This window comes from Myotis nattereri (assembly GCF_964212035.1).
Source record: "Myotis nattereri genome assembly, chromosome: X".
Taxonomy (NCBI): domain Eukaryota; kingdom Metazoa; phylum Chordata; class Mammalia; order Chiroptera; family Vespertilionidae; genus Myotis; species Myotis nattereri.
The window spans coordinates 124,221,892-124,243,776 of NC_138078.1; positions in this window are offsets into that span (position 1 = coordinate 124,221,892).

Consider the following 21,885-nt stretch of genomic DNA (forward strand, 5'->3'; position numbering starts at 1 on the left):
GCAACCTATCAGCTACTGGAGAGGACAAAACTGATTGGAGCTTCCCAGCATCTCTATTCTCAGACAACTGTCACTACTTGATGTGCCTGGTGACTCCCTGAAAAGCACTATTCTTGGGATTTGTTCATAATTCAATAGTCTGAGATCTCACTCTGTGGATAACCCTATTCATTACCTGAAGGTACAAGGTAGGAATTCCTGTAATGCAGTGTTGAATAGAAGGGATAACAGTGGACACCTTGTCTTGTGGATGGTTTTTTCATCATATAGGAAATATTTCCAATTTTTCACCCAGGAATACTGCATGCTATAGATTTCTGGTATATACCCTTCTTAATAAATGTTTTCAGATTTTTCTTCATAAATAGTTATTGCACTTTATCCCATGTGTTTTTTTTTCACTCATTGCGATGGTCGCATGACTTTCCTCTTTTAATCTATTAATAAAGTGTGCTGGTTGTATTGCCTTTAAGCTCCAAATTCACTCCTTTTTCCTGCTTTGTGAAAATGTTCTGGGTCCTCCCTTTAATTTTTCTTTTGTGGCAGTGATTAATGAGGATTGTTCACTAGAGGGCGGCAGAGACCGTGAAAGAGAAAAGTTTTGCTTCCTAGTTCAGGTATGCTGGCACAGCTGACTCCTGCTGAGCACCAGGCTTCTCCACCACTGGGCTTGTCATCTCACGTGGCTTCTCCAGAGCCTGGCTAGTGCCAGGCATGGTGGCCAGGATCACTCCATGGCCAGCAGCTTCCCTTACACCTCCCTTTGGCAGTAATATAACTGAGTGCTTCTGGTGAGACATTTACTTCCCTGTGTACAACATTCCTAGACACTTTAGAGGCAGATTTCCAGCAACTTCCAGAGGGAAGATTTCTAGAATGTTCCACTGGTGTGGTACAATGACAATCTTATTGACATTCTGTGAGTTTCTGCCAGGCTCCTCCAGCAAAGTGAGAATTTTAACACTGGGGATGAGGATACTTTTCCTTGAGTGCTCTATCTCCCATAGGCGTTACTTGTGTCCCTTATTTCAGTCTTGTGATGAGGAGCTCTTTCCAGTGCGCTCTATCTCAGTCATGTTTTGGAAGGGAATTTTCCTTGGGTGAACTCTCTCAGCCCTGGGCAAAGGCATTCTTCCTTGCATGATATATCTCTAATTCCAGGAGGTGGATTTCCAGCTAGTTCCACTGGTGTGGCACCTCAAAAACTCTATGCCATCCATTGAATCACACCTGGGCCACTCCAGCCAGATCTAGATTTCAACCTTTGTGGGGGGCGGGGGTGGAGGTGTGGTCCTTGTATGCTTGCTCTAAGCAGAACTCCATTGGTCATCAAGTTCAATATGAATGTGGTGACTCTTTCTGGGAGAGGGCTCTCACATGGGTGCACTACCTTAACCCTGCGGTGGGTGGTTCCTCAGGGGCTCTGTGGGGAGTGGGGCTATTGCTGAGGTGCTCTATCTCAGCCTGGGAAAGGAAGTTGGTCTCTTTCAGTCCTAAGGAAGGACACTATCTTGGGCACTTGATCTAAGCCCTGCAAAGGGATCTTTTTCTTGGTGCACAATTTCAGCCCTGGAAGGAAGCCTAACTCAGATGTTCTTTTTTTAAAAAATATATATATTTTTTTCAATTACAGTGGTTATTCAACATTATATTAGATTTAGGTGTACAGCATAGTGATTAGACATTTATAAAACTTATAAAGTGATCCCCAGTAAGTCTAGTACCCACCTGACACCACCAATATTATACACTATATTTTCTATGCTATATTTACAACCCCATGCCTATGTTTAAACTGCTAATTTATATTTCTTAATCCCTTCACCTTTTTCACCCAGTCCTCCAACACCACCCTCTTTTTATACCTATGAATTTGTTTCAATTTTGTTTATTTATTTTTGTTTTAGGTTTCACATGTAAGTGAAATCATATGGTATTTGTTTTTGTCTGCCTAACTTCACTTAGTATAATACCCTCTAGATCCATCCATGTTGTTGCAAAAGTTAAGATTTCCTTCTTTTTATGGCTAATATTGCACTGTATATTGTTTGGGGTTTTTTGTCAAACTGCAGCAGGAAGGCCGGGGAGGGTTGGGGGGTGGGCAGCAAGAGATCAACCAAAGGACTTGTATGCATGCACATAAGCATAACCAATGGACACAAGACACTGGGGGGTAGGGGAGGCCGGGGGAATGTCAAGGGGGCGGGGGGAAGGAGACATATGTAATCTTCTTTGTAATACTTTAAGCAATAAAACAAAATTTAAAAAATAAAATAAAACCTTTAAAATAATAATAATATATTTATTTAAAATTTTTTAAAGAAGAAGTTGCCTGGGTTTCTAGCAGCATCCATCTCTTCCTGGCAGACAGAATCCCACTGATTTTAACAGCCAGATGTTATGTGGGCTTCTCTTCCTGCCTCTGGTGTCCTGGGCAGCCTAGTGTGGGGTTGAAATCCCTCACTCCTCAGGAAAAATTTTAGGTTTTCAGGAGGAACCTTTGCAGCTGAGATATCCCTCCGGATTCTTATCCCTTACCCTCACCCCACCTCCACTTGGTTGCTGAGCCAGCCCTTTTCACAACTCTACCCTTCCTACCATCTCCATATGGTTTCTTCTGTAAATTCTTGGTTATAAGACTTCTCTTCAGCTAGTCTTCAATTGGTTATTCAAATTGATTGTACCATATTTTAGTTGTAAGTCCAGTTTTGTTCTGGGAGGTGGTGAATGTAACTTCCACCTACTCTGCCACCATCTTGGATCTACCCAAATGAATAAATTCTCTCAACCAACCTAGGAGGTCAATGCTGTCAAGATCCTCAGTTTACAAAAAGGTATGCAAACCTTAAAAGGTTAGGTTAAAAGCCCCAGGTCAAGAGCAAATTGAAGATACACCTGAAGCAACTACTTAGAGCTAGGTCTGTCTTAAATTCCAGGTTCTTTTCATTCCTTCAGTGTTGTCCCTAGACTCCACAGCCTTAGGCTAACCCAGGCCCACAGTCCCCCATTGGTTCCTATTTGCCATATGACCCTAAATCCAGAATGTTTTCCACTCACTCTTCCTCCTTGAGAGTAGTTCCCAGGGGAGGGATGGACTAATTTTCATCTGCCTCTGCCTCAGACTGTCAGCTCTGAGGACTCCCAGGTATTACTATCCTGTCAAAAAGTGCTGAAACTCCCTCAGCTAATCTGTGCCCCATGGTGTGTTGGGGGGGACGGGGGTGGTGTTCTGCTCTCTATGTATTCTCCAAAGTAGATCACTGACAAGAAGTGAATGACTCACCTTGAACTTCTCTCTGCACCAGAGCTTACCCATCTCCTAGGTGCTGAGCCATGCATGCAGTACCAACTCTGAGTAGAACATTGACTGAGCATGTAAAATGGGCCAAGATTCGCTATGGCTTCTTACTCCATTCTTATTTCAATCCCACAATTACCTCATGAGGCTAGGATTTCCAGTTAATGCCTGAGAAAACTGAGCCTCCAGAAGTCATGTCATTGCCAAAAGTAAGACTATTGGTTCACAGCCAAAATCAGACTTAAATCCAGGTGTCGTTTACTCCATTACCCATGCTCTTAAGAGCTATACACTAGTATGACTGTACTCAACAAAAGGAAAACTAGATTCCTTACGGAATCGGTCTCTCTGCTTGGGGTCTTACAATGCCAAAGTAAAGATGTCAGTCATTAAGTGGAGACTCAGAGAGAAAACTGTTTTTGAGCTCTTTCAGGTTTTTGGCAGGTCTAGTTTCTTAAGGCTGTAAGACTGAGTTCCCCATTTTCTTATTCCAGCTAAAGCCACTCTGAGCTCCTAAAACCATACCCATACCTCCTTAGCAATCTGGTTCTTTTTTTTTAAAAATATATTTTATTGATTTTTTACAGAGAGGAAGGGAGAGAGATGGAGAGAGTGAGAAACATTGATGAGAGAGAAACATTGACCAGCTGCCTCCTGCACATCTCCCATTGGGGATGTGCCTGCAACCCAGGTACATGCCCTTGACCGGAATCAAACCTGGGACCTTTCAGTCCACAGGCTGACGCTCTATCCACTGAGCCAAACTGGTTTCGGCTGGTTCTTGATTCTCATGAATCATTTTGATAGCAGGATTACATGTTTGGGGTGTAATTATCTTTGTTTCGAAAAAGGTCAGAATGTATTTTTTTCTAGTAACTTTTCAAGGCACTGAATTAAGTGTCTTCTTCTAAATATAAAAATAAAGAGACAAATCATTAGCCAAAAGATGTGCAAAGAACCTGTGATGCAGGAGGCACTGTAGGGAATGGAAAGAGGAGCTTAGAATTTACATGGGAATAGAAAATGTATTTTCAGAGTAAGTGACAATATAGCAAATACATAGTGTGTTAATTCAGGGTCCATGCCCATCTCAAACTCTGGTGTGAATAGAAATCTTGAGTTTGGAAGAATGAAACAGACTCAGATAATATCAACCTTAATAACTGTGGTGACAGCCTTAACTCTGAGTGAGGAGCAGGGTTTGAGAAAAGCAAGTCAGGGCCTGTACCCACAATTCACCTCAGCCGTTAAAAAATTGGAGAGTTCCTCTCTTGCACCCACCTTTTTGCTTCCTTGATTGAAAATTCAACCATTTTTTTCCTCTAGAGGTCCTTGTACTCCTCCAAGCAATTTAAAGAGTTTTTTGTATTCTGAAGATATATTTAAGAATAAACCTTCAGTATTTCTCATATATGAAGAGGAAATAAAAGTCAGTCTTGGTGTATGCACTATCTCATAATCACTCAAGGGCTAGAATGTTACACAACGTATGAATTTTACAAGTATAAATCACGAGCCCTAGCCAGTGTGGCTCAGTTGGGTTGGCATCGTCTCATGCATCAAAGGGTTGCTGGTTCAATTCCCAGTCAGGGTACATGCCAGGGTTGCAGACTCAATCCCTGATTCCCAGTAAGGGGCATTCTGGAGGCAGCCAATTGATGCTTCACTTTCACATCAATGTTTCTCTCCCTTCCTCTCTCTAAAAATCAATAAAAATATTTTTAAAAGTTTAAATCAAGACACCTAAACATATTTATCAATGGAAGGCTTATAAGCAATAACTAAGTAAGAAAAAAAGATGAGAAGTGTACATTGTAACATTTAACTAGTAGTCCAAGTAAAGAGGAACCACCCTAAATGATGTGAAAACCTGTTTCTGGCAACAGATGAGCCTCAAGAGGTAGGGAAGTTGAATCTATTCTAAATCATTAAATGAGAGATACTTCCCATGGTTTAATTAATAAACATTGCTATACTACTTACTTTATCCAAACTTTTGAATTTCCTTCCTTAATTGATGTTTTATATCAGCAGTGATTTCCTCTGGACTTAATAGAAATTTGTGCGACATCACATTCACATCAGATGTTGCTGTACCTTTAGGGTCATCTCCAAAGAGATAGCTGGCAATGATTCCTCCTCCAAGTATATTACTACCAGGTTTGTGAATCAGTCTACTTTGCTGAGACTGGTTAAATCGTGACACAGAAAATCTAATTGGTTGGGTGGAATATTATTTTCTGCCATATTCATAAGTTCCAGTGGAATAGGTTTTTATAAGAAGCCATTAGGTGGGGTTTAACCACTTTCTCTCACATCCTCATAAATATTGTGCTGATGAGAGCATCTGGAAACCAATTTAGAGTTTGTGCTGCAATTTGTATTATATAAAACCCACATGAACATGCATGTGCTCCTCAGTGTCAGATTTGTTTTCATAGTAGGAGGCTAGGCCAGAGAGAAATCTCAGACTTGACAAATTCTCATAGGAAAGTCACATGGTAAGTGCAAAATAAAAACAAAATAATTACAATTTGAATTCATGTTAGGGAGGAAGCAAGGATGTAACAGAGATGGGCAGGGGAAGCCTCAATGGGTAGAGTGGTGGAGCACGACCTTCTGAGGAGGTGTCCTTTGGGCAGAGCCAGCAACAAAGAGCCTGCCCTGTGCATATGCAGAGGAAGGTTCCAGGCTACAGTAGGGCATGTGCACGGTCCCTATGAAGGCTCAAGCCAGGACCATAAAGTAAAGGACAGAGGCAGAGAGAACAAGGAGACAGATAGGACATGTGTTAGGAAAGGACAGCAGGGTCAGGTCATACAGAGCTTGTATACTAGAGTTGGGAATTTAGATTTTGTTGTGAGTGCATAGGAAAGTTCATGATGGGTTTTCAGGATGGACATGGCATGACATGATAGCTATGGCTACATTGCAGATGATGAGTTAAAGAGGGACAAGTTTGAAGGAAAGGATACTAGCTAAAAAAACTATTATAATTTGGTGAACCACATCAGTGTGCACTAGAGGGATAGATTAATGGTAGGATTTAGGAATGATTACAATATTTAGAGGAGAGGAAAAAAAGAATGAAATGTCACCCATAAGGAGAAGAAAACTAGTAGATTGTGGAGTATGGAAATCCAAGAAAGTTTCCATGAAGGAGAGAGTGAACAACTGTGTCAAATGTGGCTGAGAAATTAATGGCAGCATCAGCCAAAATTAGTGACTTTGATGAGAACAGCTCCAGTGTAGTGGAGGATGTAGAGGCCAGACTGTAACTGGGTAAGATCAGGAGGCAAGGACAGGCATCCTTACCTTCTTCCATAGACATGGCTGAGACCCTAAAATGGGGCTCTCCCTCTTCCTCTGTCATTCACAGCAGGGTCATATTCTGGCTTATTTTAGATCAGCGGTTCTCAACCTGTGGGTCGCGACCCCTTTGGCGGTCGAACGACCCTTTCACAGGGATCGCCTAAAACCATCCTGCATATCAGATATTTACATTACGACTCATAACAGTAGCATCATTACAGTTATGAAGTAGCAACGAAAATAATTTTATGGTTGGGTCACAACATGAGGAACTGTATTTAAAGGGCCAGAAGGTTGAGAACCAATGTCTTAGATGAAGATGGATTGTTGTGTTCTCTATGACGTTTCATTTTGCTTTCAAGCCTTACAGCAAATTCCTCTTTTTCATCAGTCATTTATTGAGAAACATCAATAAACAAATTATATTAATGACAGAATACAACCATTACAAAATTACATTCTACATATGTATGTACAACATGCATTTACACCATTAATGTGAGTTTTAATCATCAAAGTTTACCATGTCCCAACAAACACTATTCTCAGAAAGAATAACATCTAATTTTAATCCAGTAGAAGTGAAAAAGGAGAAAGGTAACATATAAGTGTAGTCCAAAGCCATATATAGTACATGATTTAGTGAATTAGTGAATCTCATCAGCCAAAAATGAATAAACACATAATTACCTCTTTGAGGAAGTATAAACCATTCTGTCCCAATCCTTATTAAGAGAAATAACTCATTTTCTTGGGATTATTTAATTTAAACTCGCCATTAACAAATATTGACGGATACTTTACAGAATGTTACTTGTATATGGTGAAGGACAGAGTATTTAGAAATCTTTAATCATCTGCTTCCAATCACACAGAGATTCAATTGTTTCACTCTGGGAGCCATGCAATGGCCACTATTAAGTGTTGGTGGTAGATGAAAATGTGATGTATTAATATGAAAGACTAGCTTAAAGTTTTTATCATCCAAGGATAATCCAAGAATCTACTCTACCATTATTTGAATTAAATGGTATTAAACACCTTTCTGAATAATTTGAATTTCCCACTAAAGAGAAGTGCAAAGGGGGCAAATTATTTTCATGGAGCATTTAATACCAGCCAGGTCTTCTTGTAAAGGCTTTACATGTTCTAACACTTAATTTTCCATGAAGCCATAATACTGGTAAAAACTCAGGGACAAGTTTGGGAAGAAAATATTTGGGACTAAGAGAAATCAGTGTTTGCAAAGATTCCCATAATCAATGGGATGCCTTGGAAGTAACAGTGTCTTCTCTTAGGTCAAAAACAGTTAGCCTTCGCAGCCAGTGTGGCTCAGTGGTTGAACATCAACCTATGAACCAGGAGGTCAGGGTTCGATTTCCAGTCAGGGCATATGCCCAGGTTGCAGGCTCGATCCCCAGTAGGGGGCATGTAGTAGGCAGCCAATCAATGATTCTCTCTCATCGCTGATGTTTCTCTCCCCTCTTCTCTGAAATCAATAAAAATATATTTTTTTAAAAATAGTCAGCCTTAAATATAATCTGTTAATCAGAATCTCTTTACTTGTAAGAGTCACATCTTATGAAAGCATAGAGCTGTGTAAAGTAAGTGGTCATCATTAAGACTAGCCAGAACGAAAAAGTAATGGAAATCTATAGGATGAGGCCCCATGTGCTATCTTCAAGAATGTTTAAACAGAATCTAGGAAATCTTCAAATATCAGAGTGGAATTGAAGTGTGCTTCCCCTCTTTCACTTAATCCCTCCATCTCTAGCCTTGAGTTTATAAAATTAAGAACCTCTGTTTGACCAAGGACCCCTGTCTGATGGGGTTGAGGGAAGTAGAGAGACCTCCTCTGGTAGGTGAGGGAGGACATAGGGCAGTTAATTCCATGTGTGCCAGCTGTTCACTCTGTAGTTATGTGCTTGGCGTAGAGTAGACATTCAATAGATATTTGTTGAATAAAGTTTTTCACTGATTTGTGATAGCTTTAATATTTTTTTCATAAATTATTTGTCTTAGATCTAATGATAGTCAACCCACAAATTAGATAGTCCATGGCAGATAATTAAGAGTTGGTTATGCATACCAAGCAAAACCACTGAGAAGCAAAATACATACTATGCAGAAGGGGGAAAAAATCAAAGCAAAGGAAGTAATACATCAAAGGGGTAACTATGGGTGAACTTGAATGATGGGACTTTTCTGGAGTTCCTAAATTTTTAACCAACATTTATTAATTATTAAAAAACAACTTTTAATAAGTAAAAAATAAATAAAAGGAACCTAGGAAAACAAATGAATAGTGAAAAGGCATTTCAGTTTGCTTAGCCCTACATTTCTCACCACAAAATTGATACATTGGTTAATCAGTTAATTTCTTATGAGGTTTCTTAGTGTGAAGTCAACCTTATGAAAATTAGCATTCCCTAGGAAGCTACTCAAATTGCATTTTGAACCCAAAATGTTGAAGATTAGGGCCTGAACAAACGTGACCATTTGAAGGTTGAGCAGCACAGGAAGTTTAACCATACTCAGACATGACTCCAGCACAACAGAGGAATCCATCACGCCTTTGGTTTTTTAGTGTTCCTCCTACCCCACCCCACATTGGATCTATCTATTGGAACTCTTCTCCCTCAGAGAGCTACACTCCAGTCTCTGGATTACTAAAAAGTGGAATTAGAATAAAAATTTTTATTAGAATAAAAATTCTTCTTACTTTATTAGAATAAAAATTCTTCATACTTCTATTGCAGAAGGGAACTCTTCCCCCTCAGAGAGCTACACTCCAGTCTCTGGATTACTAAAAAGTAGAGTTTTGTCACAGTAGGGGAACTTTGATAGACAAAATTTCTTCACACTAAGATAAAAATATAAAACAATTGTCTCCAGGTTTTTGTAATACTAAATGTGAAAAGTGTTTGTTTCTGAGTGGTAGAATGACTGGTGATTTTCAGATGTATTGTGTGTTTCTTCTTTTATTTTCTGCAATGAACACTGCTTTCATAGGGTGCTTTCAATTGTAGGAAGAGAAAACTCCACTCATTTTGGCTAAATGCTACAAGAAGTCAACACACAACTAAAAATTAGCTTTAGATGAAACAATCCAGTGGAGCAATAATATTACCAAGAACCTAGTCTCTTTTTATTATTCTCTTCTTCTTTCTTTGATGCCACTTTCATTCCAGTGCTGGCTCCTCCCCATGATTCCATGATGGCTGCCAGAGCTCCTAAATTACAAGCTACTTCAGTTATATTTAGCAATAAAAAGTGGTTATATCTTTGTCCTAGCATTCCTAGAAGTCCTAAGATTTACTGTAATAGGACCCTTTAGTTCACATTCTCATATTTGAACCAGTTATTGTGGTAAAAGGGGCATTAGAATGTCCTGATTTGTTTAGCCTTAGGTCAAAAACAGTAAATGTATATATTGAAAGTTACAATTAAGAAGCTTGATTTATGCCATAAATAGAAGCCTGTATCCAATTTTTATTGATTAGAATAAAAATTATTCTTAAGTATATTTGCAAAAATGGCCATATTCTTTTACAAAATTGCAATGTTTACTTTCATATTGATGATCGTCTCTAAATAAAATGAAAATAAACTAGAAGTCAATGGCAACAAGAAAAAGCAATCCAAAATTTTAAATACATTCTAAGTAAATATTTACAAGTGAACCATGAGGAAAATGTTGAATAGCAAAACCTATGGAATGCAGTTCAAGTGGCACATAGACAAAGAGATATAGTTTTGCATGCTTTTATTAGACAATAAATAAGTCTGAAAATTGATTATCTATGTCAACTTAGGAAGAAGAATACAACAAATACAAATAAAGTAGAAAGAACGAGCTTTATTTTAAAGTAAAGCAATACTAATAATAGAAAAAGAAAATGACAATAGGGATGATCAACAAAGGCAGAGACAAATCTTGGGTGCAATTGCTCAAGATAAAGTTTATCCTCCACAATTAAACTATATAAAGAATGAAATGGCCCAGCCAGTGTGGCTCAGTGCTTGAGCGTCGACCTATGAACAGTTTGAGGTTCGGTTTCTGGTCAGGGCACATGCTTGGGTTGCAGGGTCGATCCCCAGTGTGGAGTGTGCAGGAGGCAGCCAATCAATGATTCTCACTCATCATTGATGTTTCATCTCTCTCTCCCTTTCCCTTCCTCTCTGAAATCAATAAAAGCATATTTTTAAAAATAAATAAATAAACTAAAAAAATTTAAAAGAAGGCATAAACATAGACCCAGAAGAGGTTATAAAAATGGAGGGAATACTATGAAAGACATTATTTCTGATATGAAAATTGAGAGGAAGTAGAGACACTTAATAGAAAAAAATAAAACTTACCAATATTTATCAAAGAAGAAACAGAAAATCTGAGTATTCCTGTACCTGGTAAAACAAGTAACAAAATATTAATAACCTTCCACTCCAAAAGGCTTTCCTGATGAGTCCTCCAAACACTAAGGAAGAAATAACATGTACTACTATCTTCATAGTATTTATTATAATCTGTAGTCATTTTGCTTATGTATTTGTTATCTGCCATTGGAATGTAAGATCCCTTACAACAAGGACTTGAACTGCCCCCCACCCCCCGGGGAAGATCTCAATAGAATATTCAGCAGCTTTCCTGGTGTGTCTAGGTCTCCACTGATTGATTGGTCAGCACAAGGTCAGGGGTCATTATTCAATGCAGCTGATCCCAAGGTCAGTGTTGGTGTCATTGGTGAAAGGGTTAAAGAGAATAAAACAGGGCAGAGAAAAATTGATTGCGCTTAGCAGATATCTTGCAGAAAGCTTGCAGCCTTGATCGCCGCATAGCTCAGATGACCAGTGGGAAGAACGAAGGAGCGGACACTTACATCAGCAGAGCAGCTTACAGCCAGCAAAAATTAATAAAAACCTATCTCTCCCTGCTCTCTTCGATAATGCCTTTCTTGGTCTCAGCCCACCTGCACCCAGGTGCCTGGAATAAAATTTCTTTTGATATATTATGGCCTCATGTCATTGGTGCGCAACTCCGACCCACTCCAAACCTTTCAATTGGTGGTATCACTTGTCTGGTTTTGCTGCTTTTCTGGGCCTGGAGCTGAGACCTAGATGTTATCTCTAGGAAAGAAAGGTCAGAGGGTCCAAACTGCATGACCAGCTATATGCTAAGGGAAGAGAGGTCACCTTGGAGGTGAGGTCCCACCCTACAATTGTCCTTTTCTAGGCACCTGGAGATTTTCTGTCCTGGTGACCTTCTCTACCTGGCCCATCATCTTTGCTCTGCTCCTGTCTATCTAACGGCCTACCACAAAAAGGAGAATGTGCTCAGGGTCACAAAGCTGATGAGAGAGGGAAAAAAGCAAGTCTGTAAATATTTGTGACATTTCAAACCAGACCGCTATGAAAGGTAAGGCAGGGCCTTTGCCTAGCAACCACAGACTTTTGAGTCCTAATCATAGTTCCCAGGAAATAGTCCTGCTGCTAGAACTCAGAAGATCCTGTCCTGCCTGCCCCTGGGAGAGACCAGGGGAGCAAAGCTGCGATTTACCAAGTGCTGCTGAAAGTAGTGGGGTTTTGGCCTCCTGCTTGGCTCAGAGACTCCTATAGAATTGCCTCCAGAACCTTCCTCATCCCCAGATGCCAGGGGTGCCACCCCTCCTCACAGCCACTGTTTCTCTGGCAATGTTCCTTCTCTCCCTCTCTCAGCTCACCTGTATCCCTGTGGCCCATGGAAAGGCAAAGCATCCAGACCTAGCTGGAGGGCTTTGCAATCCCTCTGGAAGCATGGAGCTGTTAAGAGTCAACATACCTGAATGCTAGAGAAGCCATTTAACCTCTCTGTGCCTCAGTTTCCTCATTTTAAATGGGGTAAGTAGTAGTACCTATCTCATAGGGTATTATTCAGGAATAAGTGAGAAAATATTTGAAAGGTACTTAGCACAGTTCCTAGTCCACAGAAATAGGTAACTAGTAATGAAAGTTCAGGACTTGAACTGCTTTTACCAGTGTACCTCCAGGACCTAAAACAGTGCTTGCCATTTCAAAAAGTCCTTCATCCTATATAATAAAGAGGGAATATGCAAATTGACTGTCTCTCCACCACAAAGATGGTGGAGCCCACAGCGGAGGCAGCGGGGGGGGGGGGGGGGGGGCGGGGTGCTTCCATAACACAAGATGGCTGCACCCACAGTGGAGGTCGAGTTCCCGTAACAAGCCTTAACAAGCAATCAGCAGGGACCTGAGGCTGCGCCCCCCCAATCGCTCCCATGTGGCTTGACAGGGGACCTCAGGCCCCTCCCCCTGCCCTGGTCCTAGGCTGGGGGACCTCAGGCCATGCCCCCACTCAGCAGGGCTTGACGGGGGACCTCAGGCCGCATCCCCCGCCCCAGCAGCAGGCCAGGGGACCTGAGTCTTTGACCCCGCCCGGCGGGACTTAAGGGTGGGACCGGCTGGGTCTGGTTCTAGCCTAATGGGGGTGGGGCTGGCCGGGTCTGGGTCTCTCGAGATTTCGAGGCACATGTGGGTGGGCGGGGACTTGACTCTGGGGCCCGTGGTGTGCCCCAGACTCTGACAGGAGGGAGATTTTCATATACATTTTACTAATTTTCTTTCATCTCTGACACTTCTATTATAGAGAAAGGGCAAATAGCAATATTAAAATATTTCCTCTAATTAATCCCCTTTTAATGTGCACGAATTTCGTGCATCGGGCCACTAGTAATTAAATAAACATAGTAAATTACTCTAAAAGGAAAAAAAAGAAGTAACACAAGCTCTTTTGGAAAATAAAAAATAAGGGACTAGTTCCCAATTCATTTTATGAGGACAATATAAACCTGATGCCAGTAGAAGATAAAACTATAAGACAAGATCTCTTTTCTAAAAGTAAACACAAAAATCTTAAACAAAAAATTAGAAAGTAAAAATATATATACATCATGTCACAGTGTAGATTACTTCAGGAAGGCGAGATTGGTTTACATTTAATAATTCGTCAATCTTAACCATACTTAAAAAAAATAAACAGAAGAAGAAAAAAATACATGACCATTTCATAGATGGGTCTAAGTTCAACACCACTCATGATAAAAGTTATCAGTAACTTATAATAGAAAGGCAATTTTCTTAACCTAATAGAGAGTATCTACCCCAAAAAAATTCCTATCACAAATGTCATAATGGTGATATATCAAACAATTTCTCCCTGAGTTTGTAAACAAGACAAGGATGTCCACTATGTATCAAAAATATATGGAGGCCTGGTCGGTGTGTTCAGTGGTTGAATGTTGACCTATGAACCAGGTCATGGTTCGATTCCCAGTCAGAGCACAGGCCCATGGTTGCAAGTTTGATCCCCAGTGGGGGTCCTGCAGGAAGCAGTGAATTGATGATTCTCTCTCATCATTGGTGTCTATCTCTCTTCCCCCTCTGCCTCTCCCTTCCTCTCTGAAATCAATAAAAATATATATATTTTAAAAATGTATGGAGGTCCCGCAAGGAAAATAAAATAGGTATAAAGTTTGGAAAGAAAGAAGTAAAATTGTTATTATTCACAGATGACAGTTCTCTTTACATAGAATATTCAAAAAGATATAAAATGATTACAATTCATAAATAAATGTAACCAATTTACTTGATATAAGGCCAATAATAAAAAATTACTTCTGTTTCTGTATAATAACAGAAATAATAAGAAAAAGACATCTTAGATACAATTGAAAATAGTTCAAGAATATCAAATACCCAGAAATAAATCTAATGAAAGATGTGTTAGAGCACTACATGTAAATCTATAAAACATCACTGAGAGACATTAAAGACTTCTATAAATGGGGAGAAATACTTTTTGCATAAATTGGAAATCTCATTATTAAGTCGTTATTGTTATTTATCCCCAGAATGATTATAGAAATCATATTTAAATTTCAGCATGTTAATTTGGGGAGAAATTTCAAGCTGAGGGTGCAGGTTTGATCCCCCAGTAAGGAGGTTAGGGTCAGGGCATATATAAGAATCAGCCAATGAATGCATAAAGTGGAACAACAAATCAATTTCTCTCTCTTAAAAGCATTTGTTAGGAAGGTATCTACTGAAAATCTGTATAGGAAGGTATCTACTGAAAATCTGTAAGACATATTATTCCTAGTAATGAAAAATTAGAAGCATTCCTTGAAAAATCAAAACAATATAAGATTCCCACCTTTGTCACTTCTATTCAGCACTGCACTACAAGAATTCCTACCTTGTACCTCAAAATAGTGAATAGGCTGTTCAGACAGAGCGAGCTCTCAGAGTGTTTAATTATGGACAAGCCCCGAGAATGTCTTTTTCAAAGAGTTGCCAGGCATGTTAAATAGTAATAATTCTCACAGAATAGTTGTGATTCTCAATTTTCAAGGCTACCATGGAGCACAAGAGAGAAGGATGAGAAGAGAACAATTTAAAACACCACAAACATTCCTGTTATTGTGATTTAGCTGGGTTTTTTTTTAATAAACCCTATTAGGAATTTTTGCAATTCTTTGGTTAATTCCAGAGTTCTGAAACTGTTGATTTTGACATTTACCAGTATTCTCATTGCTTTTCTTTAAAATTTTTTTTTCAAGTACAGCTTAAATTCATAATTAATTTGTATGTTTCAGGTGTACAGCATAGTAGCTAGATAATCATATACTTTATAAAGTGATCCCCCTGATAAGTCTAATACCAACATGTCACCATACAGTTATTACAATATTATTAACTATATTTCCTATGCTGTACTTCACATCCTCATGACTACTCTGTAACTACCAATCTGTATTTCTCAATCCCTTCACCTTTTCCACCCAGTCCCCCAACCCCCATCCCCTCTGGCAACCATCAGTCTGTTCTCTGTATCTATAAATCTGTTTCTGTTTTGTTTGTTCATTTCAGATTATCAAATTTTAAAAAGTTTACTAAACCCAGTATTGGCATGGGCCTCATAAATAATTATTATACACTAGAGGCCTGGTGCACGAAAATTCATGCACTCAGGGGGTCCCTCAGCCCAGCTGGCACCCTTCAACAGTCCGGGACCTGTCGGGGGATGTCCACCTGCCGGCTTAGGCCTGCTCCCAGGGGGATTGGGCCTAAGCTGGCAATCAGACATCCCTCTGGCAGCCTGGGAGCCCTTGGGGGATGTCTGACTAATGACTTAGGCCCGTTCCCCACTAGTCAGACATCCTTAGTGCTGCCACGGAGGTGGGAGAGGCTCCCGCCACTGTCGCTGCACTGGCCAACCATGAGCCAGCTTCTGGCTGATCAGCACTCCCCCTGTGGAAGCACACTCACCACCAGACAGCAGCTCCTGCATTGAGCGTCTGCTCCCTGGTGGTCAGTGCGCATCATAGTGATGGGTTGTTCTTGGTCATTCTGCTGTTAGGGTCAATTTGCATATTTCCCTTTTATTATATAGGATTATATGTTGACTTATAGCTGGGCAAAGATTTCCAGAGAACAATTAGGCAATAACAACTGAAATAAAAAATACCCTTTGACCCAGCAATTCTACTGCTAGTAATGAACACCATTGGTATAATCACATTATATGTACAAATATGTTCACTGCAATATGGTTTGGCAATAGAAAATGTTTAAACATTTATAACACATTCACACATCAGAATACCACACAGTCATTAAAAAGAATGAGTTATTTCAGTATATACTGATACTGAAAGATATTATAAGACAGCAAAAAGCCAGGTACAGAGGAGTATAATACCATCTGATTCCGTTCACATAAACTTTAAAAATGTATATATTTACTGGCAAATAAATTTTTTCTGAAGAACATTCAAGACACTATAAGCTGATTATCATTGGAGAGAAGTATTACCAGGAGTAGAAAGAAAAGGGCAAGTTTTCATTTCATGCCTTTCAGAATCATCTGATTTTTGCCATATTCATGTGTTTTTTTCCTCTTCAAAGAATATTTGATTAATAGGTTGTTTAGATATTCTTAGGTAGATTTAAATACAATCAAACCTCAGTTCTCAAACATCTCTCATCTCAAACAATTCCGTTCTCAACTGTTATTCACAGAAAAAGGAAGTCTCAGTTTTAACTTTGGTTCTCCACCTGACAACGCTTTCACGTTATACATCAGCATGACAGAAAGCATCTCTCAGGCCACAAACAAAGAAGAAAATGGGCCAGTAAAGTCAGTTTCCAGCTAAACCTTGCCTTGCTAACGTCTCAGATAATTGTGCTGTGAATATTTGTGTGTGTGTGTGCATGTGTGGTGTGTCTTGCTTTTGTTGCTGGTGAAATGGATGACTAAAACAATTTTAAAACATAAGAAGGGTGCTAGCTGGTTTGGCTCAATGGATAGAGTGTCGGCCTGTGGACTGAAGGACCTGGGTTCAATTCCGTTCAACGGCACATGCCCAGGTTGCAGGCTCAATCCCCAGTAGGGGGCGTGCAGGAGGCAGTCGATACATAATTCTCTCTCATCATTGATGTTTCTATCTCCCTCTCCCTTCCTCTCTGAAATCAATAAAAAAAAAATAAGGAGGCAAGATGGCTGATGTTGTTAGTTGTGAAAGAAACAATGATCACAGGCAATTGAAGAGGTAGAAGAACTGTTGTTAAATTGGATAAACAAAAAGCAGTTAGCCAGTGACAGCATTTCAGAGCCCGCCATATGTGAAAAAGTGAAGGTGCCATATACTGACTTGCTAGACACCCCTGGAAAGAGTGCTGAAAGTGATTGTCTAAGGCTAGTAGGGGATGGTTCGATATATTTAAGAAAGAAGTGTTTGGTTATCCATTAAACAGTACATTAGACATGTACTGTAATTGAGGAAGGTTATAGCAGGGAGTCATTTGGGGGTCTGGAACACATTAATTCAACTTACATTCTTTCTAATGGGAAAAAAATGATTTGGTTTTCAAACAAATCGCTTCTCTAACAGCCTTCCAGAACAAATTAAGTTCAAGAACCAAGATTCCACTGTACTGGTAGTGCTATTTTAAAAAATATTTGCAGATAAGTGCCAAGCTTTGCAAACCAGAACTTCCTTTTGGATTTTCATTAAACTTTAGATTTGCCTCCTAATGCTTTAATCATGATTTCCTGTTAAATATAAAGTGACATTTTGTAATGGCAGTTTGGCTATCTAAAAAATTTGTGATAAAATTATTAGATACTGTTACTCAAGGACCAAACTTCTTATATCCCAAAGGTTATTTGACAAATTTATAAATAAAAATGAGATTATTCATTTTATTTTGACTCTAAAAACCATTAAATTGCAATAAGACATTACATATACAATAAAAATTAAAGTATCCATTGAATTCAGTAAAACAGCATCACACTGGAAAAAATAGTCAAGCCCAGCTGGCATGACTCAGTGATTGAGCATCGACCTATGAGCCAGGAGGTCATGGTTTGATTCCTGGTCAGGGCACATGCCCAGGTTGCAAGCTCAGTCCCCAGGGTGAGGCGTGCAGGAAGCAGCCCATCAATGATTCTCTCTTATCATTGATGTTTCTATCTATCCCTCTCTTAAATAAATAAAATAAATTTAAAAAATAGTCATAAATTAGCTCTTAATCTTTTCTGGGGACAGAGAAGCAGAAGAAAATGAGATTAAAATTAAAAATCCACTGCCCCAAACAGGGTAAAGGTGAGACAATCATTTATTTATTAGACAGGGCAGGTCATTAAAAGAGAGGAAACATATTCAAAAGAATGTGCTTTTCTTGTGTTATAGGCACTGATGCTCACAACAAACAACACTGCTCAATACGTCATGGAAACAGGCCACATAGAGCCAAGAAGATGCTGTCATGCCACTGAAAAAGAAGCTACACTGCTTAGGAAACAATCCCTAAGGCAGTGGTTCTCAACCTTGGCTGCACATTAGAATCACCTGGGAATTTTTTTAAAATCCTGACTTCTGGGCCTCATCCTCTGGAAATTCTGTTTCTTTGTTACTAATGTTGTGGCCCCACCCCATATTAAAGAAACAGAATTTCCAGAATATGAGGCCCAGAAATCAGGATTTTAAAAAGATTCCCAGGTGATTCTAATGTGCAGCCAAGGATGAGAACCACTGGGTTACAGAGATCTCCAATTCACTGTTCTACATTTTCTAGAGTTGAGCCATTAGCTCATAGCATTTGGCTGGTTCCCTGGTTACTAAGAAGTGAGTCTTCCCATATTCTAGAGAGCTTTCAATAGTTCAGACTTCTGAATGTCACTGAAATCAGTCATCTGCAGGCTGAATTAGCTTACATTACTACATTTTTGGGACTTACCCTAGGTCAGAGGTGGGGACTGTCTTGCCCATGGACTGAGCCGTATAAGGCCCACAAAATCACTTGGTCTGGCCCTGCCAAGGCATTGAGGGTGAGTTAATTAAATGTTTAACCAAATATAATAGGCTAATTTTTAAGTTGATAATTTTGTATGGCCCGCGAATGATGTTATAAATACCCAAATGGCCCTTGGCAGAAAAAAGGTTCCCCACCCCTACCCTAGGTAGTCATGGACTGTCTTATAGTACAAATAAAATTTGGACCTAACCTATTTAGCCCTGTTACAATGCACCTGAATCACTCCAGTTCGATGGTACATACTTGAAAAAGATAGCAGAAATTCACTGGAGGAAAGTAAAGAAATTTGGGAAGTTCACCTGGCCCTGAGTATATAAATAAGCTGCTAGCAAAGTGAGACACATTTGAAAACTACTATGTCAATTATTTTCCAAATTATTCGGCATCATTTTTAGCAGGACTTTACTGATTAGGCAGGCAAAGATTTCAATATCCACTCTAGAGGCTAACCAAAATATTATAACTAGTAGTATGTCATGAATATTTGGTTATGAGGAAAAAACTATTCAGCATGCGATTGAATGAGAAACCTGTTAGGTATCTGACATTCCGTCCTTACATCTACTGATTTTACCAACCACTTCCTTTCACAGTAGTCACAGTTCTTAAGATGACAATTTCTCATTCCACATAGGACAAAAGCCTATTTAGGAAGCCACTCATGAAAGACCAGATATTATATGAATTCATTTATAGTAAATGACAAGAAGGCAAATCATAGAGATTGAAAGTAGATTAGTGGTTGCTTGGGGCTGGGAGGCATTGGGAGAAAATGAAATATGAATGCTTAAAAGGTAGAGGGTTTCTTTTTGGGGTGATGACAATGTTCTCAAATTGACTGTAGCCATGGTTGCACAACTTGTGACTATATTATAAAACCACTGAATTATACCTTTTAAATGGCTGAATTGTAAGGTATGTGAATTATATCTTAATAACGTTCTTATAAAAACATATTAGGAAGGGAAGACAGTCCCAAGAGAACATGCGGCTCTTACGAATCCAGTCATATCTGAAACAGCATACAAGCTGATATATAAGGAGCTGGTTTCTCACACACTATTTTGATTTGATTATCACCACTTTTAACCCCTGACTTAACATTTTTAACTAATTTCTAAATTATTTTAGGTTATCAGAAGATTTATAACTTTGTTCTCCTTAGAGATCATAGTCAGTGTTTCACAGAAAGACTAGGTTGGCAAAACAAAGCTAAACAAAACAATAAAAACCCAATAAAAAAATAATCACCTGCTTTGGGGCTATGCATTTTACCAGGCAGAATAGCAGAGCTGAGGTTCATTCCTAAAGGAAAAAATGCCATCAAATGTAAGGGCATCATGTCTCTTGCCTAAAGCACGTTTCCTTTTCAAATCTGCATAGATATTCCCTTTACATCTATACAGTTCAACATAAGCCATATTTACATACCTGTAGAATTCAATAAAATCAATGTTCTCTACAAAGAAATGTTAAGCGTTCTGCAGATCAAAGAGCTAGCCAAATTTCCTTAAAACTAAAATTACTGTTTCTGAAAAGCACTATTCTGTATCTTCAGCCTCATAAAATTAAATTACTATTACTAAAAAAGTTCTACTCTGTATTAACATGCCATGATGATGGAAAACTCTAAGCCTGCTACAAGTCAAAAGCTACAAAACAATTTCTTAAAAAATGACCTGAATTAAAAATATATATATTAGCTCCAAATATTTAGAACATATTGGACCAAATTTCTTTGAAGTCTACCTTTAACAAGAAATTTATTTTTACTAATTCACTAGTGTAATATGCAATAAAGAAAGACTTTGCATAAGTTAAACTGGCTAATTACAAGTAATCAGTTTTCCTCAGTGATTACTATTCCTCTACATAGGCAGGGTAATTAAATCACAAAAGGTCTTTTTGGTGTGTCTTCAACTATTCTTACACTGCATAACCAATTAGGGAAATTTTTACAGTTAAAGGGAACACAAGTAGCTTTACAGGAAGTTGAGTGTGTTAAATATACATATGTTTGTTATGAAAAAGAATTTCTGACACAAAAATTGCTCACTGCTCAGAGAAGCCTAGAGAAGTGATAAAGCAAGACAGCTGATGTTAGATGGTACATGGGAGTCGGGTGGAGTGAGAAGTCATAGATAAATTAAAAACTGGCAAGTATCTGTTGAAGCAGAGCCACTTTTTAGGGGGCATAAGAAAAAATTATGTCACCTTTTTAAACTGCTTTAGAGAAGCCAATTTGTTGTTAAGAAATGAAGACCAAATTTAAAAAAAAAGAAATGAAAACCATTTTATTACCATTAATGCTTCAAAATGCAGTAGTCACACTGATTCCAAAAGGATCCTAAATACTGTAGTGAAAAGAAGAGAAATCTAAAAAAAATAATTACAAAAACCCCACACACATTTTTTCCAAAGAAATGTGTTCAAAACAGTGACTCTTAAAGACAGAGAGAGATTCCACACATAAGAGGAGACAGTGTGATCACAGAGACAAAAGAGGGAGTGATGTGGTCACAAGCCAAGGGATGCTCAGAGGCATCAGAAGCAGAAAGGGCCAAGGAACAGATTCTCCCCTAGGGCGTTTGGCGGGGGTACAACCCTGCTGACACCTTGATTTTGGACTTCCAGGCTTCAAAACTGTGAGAGAATAAATTTCTGTTGTTTAAAAAAAAACACACAAAACACAGTGACTCTTACAAAAGATGTCAATTTGTTGTAAATGAAAAAAAGAATTCTCACTATGAAAGACCAAGGGCTCCTTTCACAAATAATTTATACTGCATCAATAACTTGACGTTCACTGCAGCACTATTTACAATCTATATATATAAAAGCCCAGCGACGGAATGATGGAACGACCAGACCGACCTGTCGACCAGTCACTGCATTGT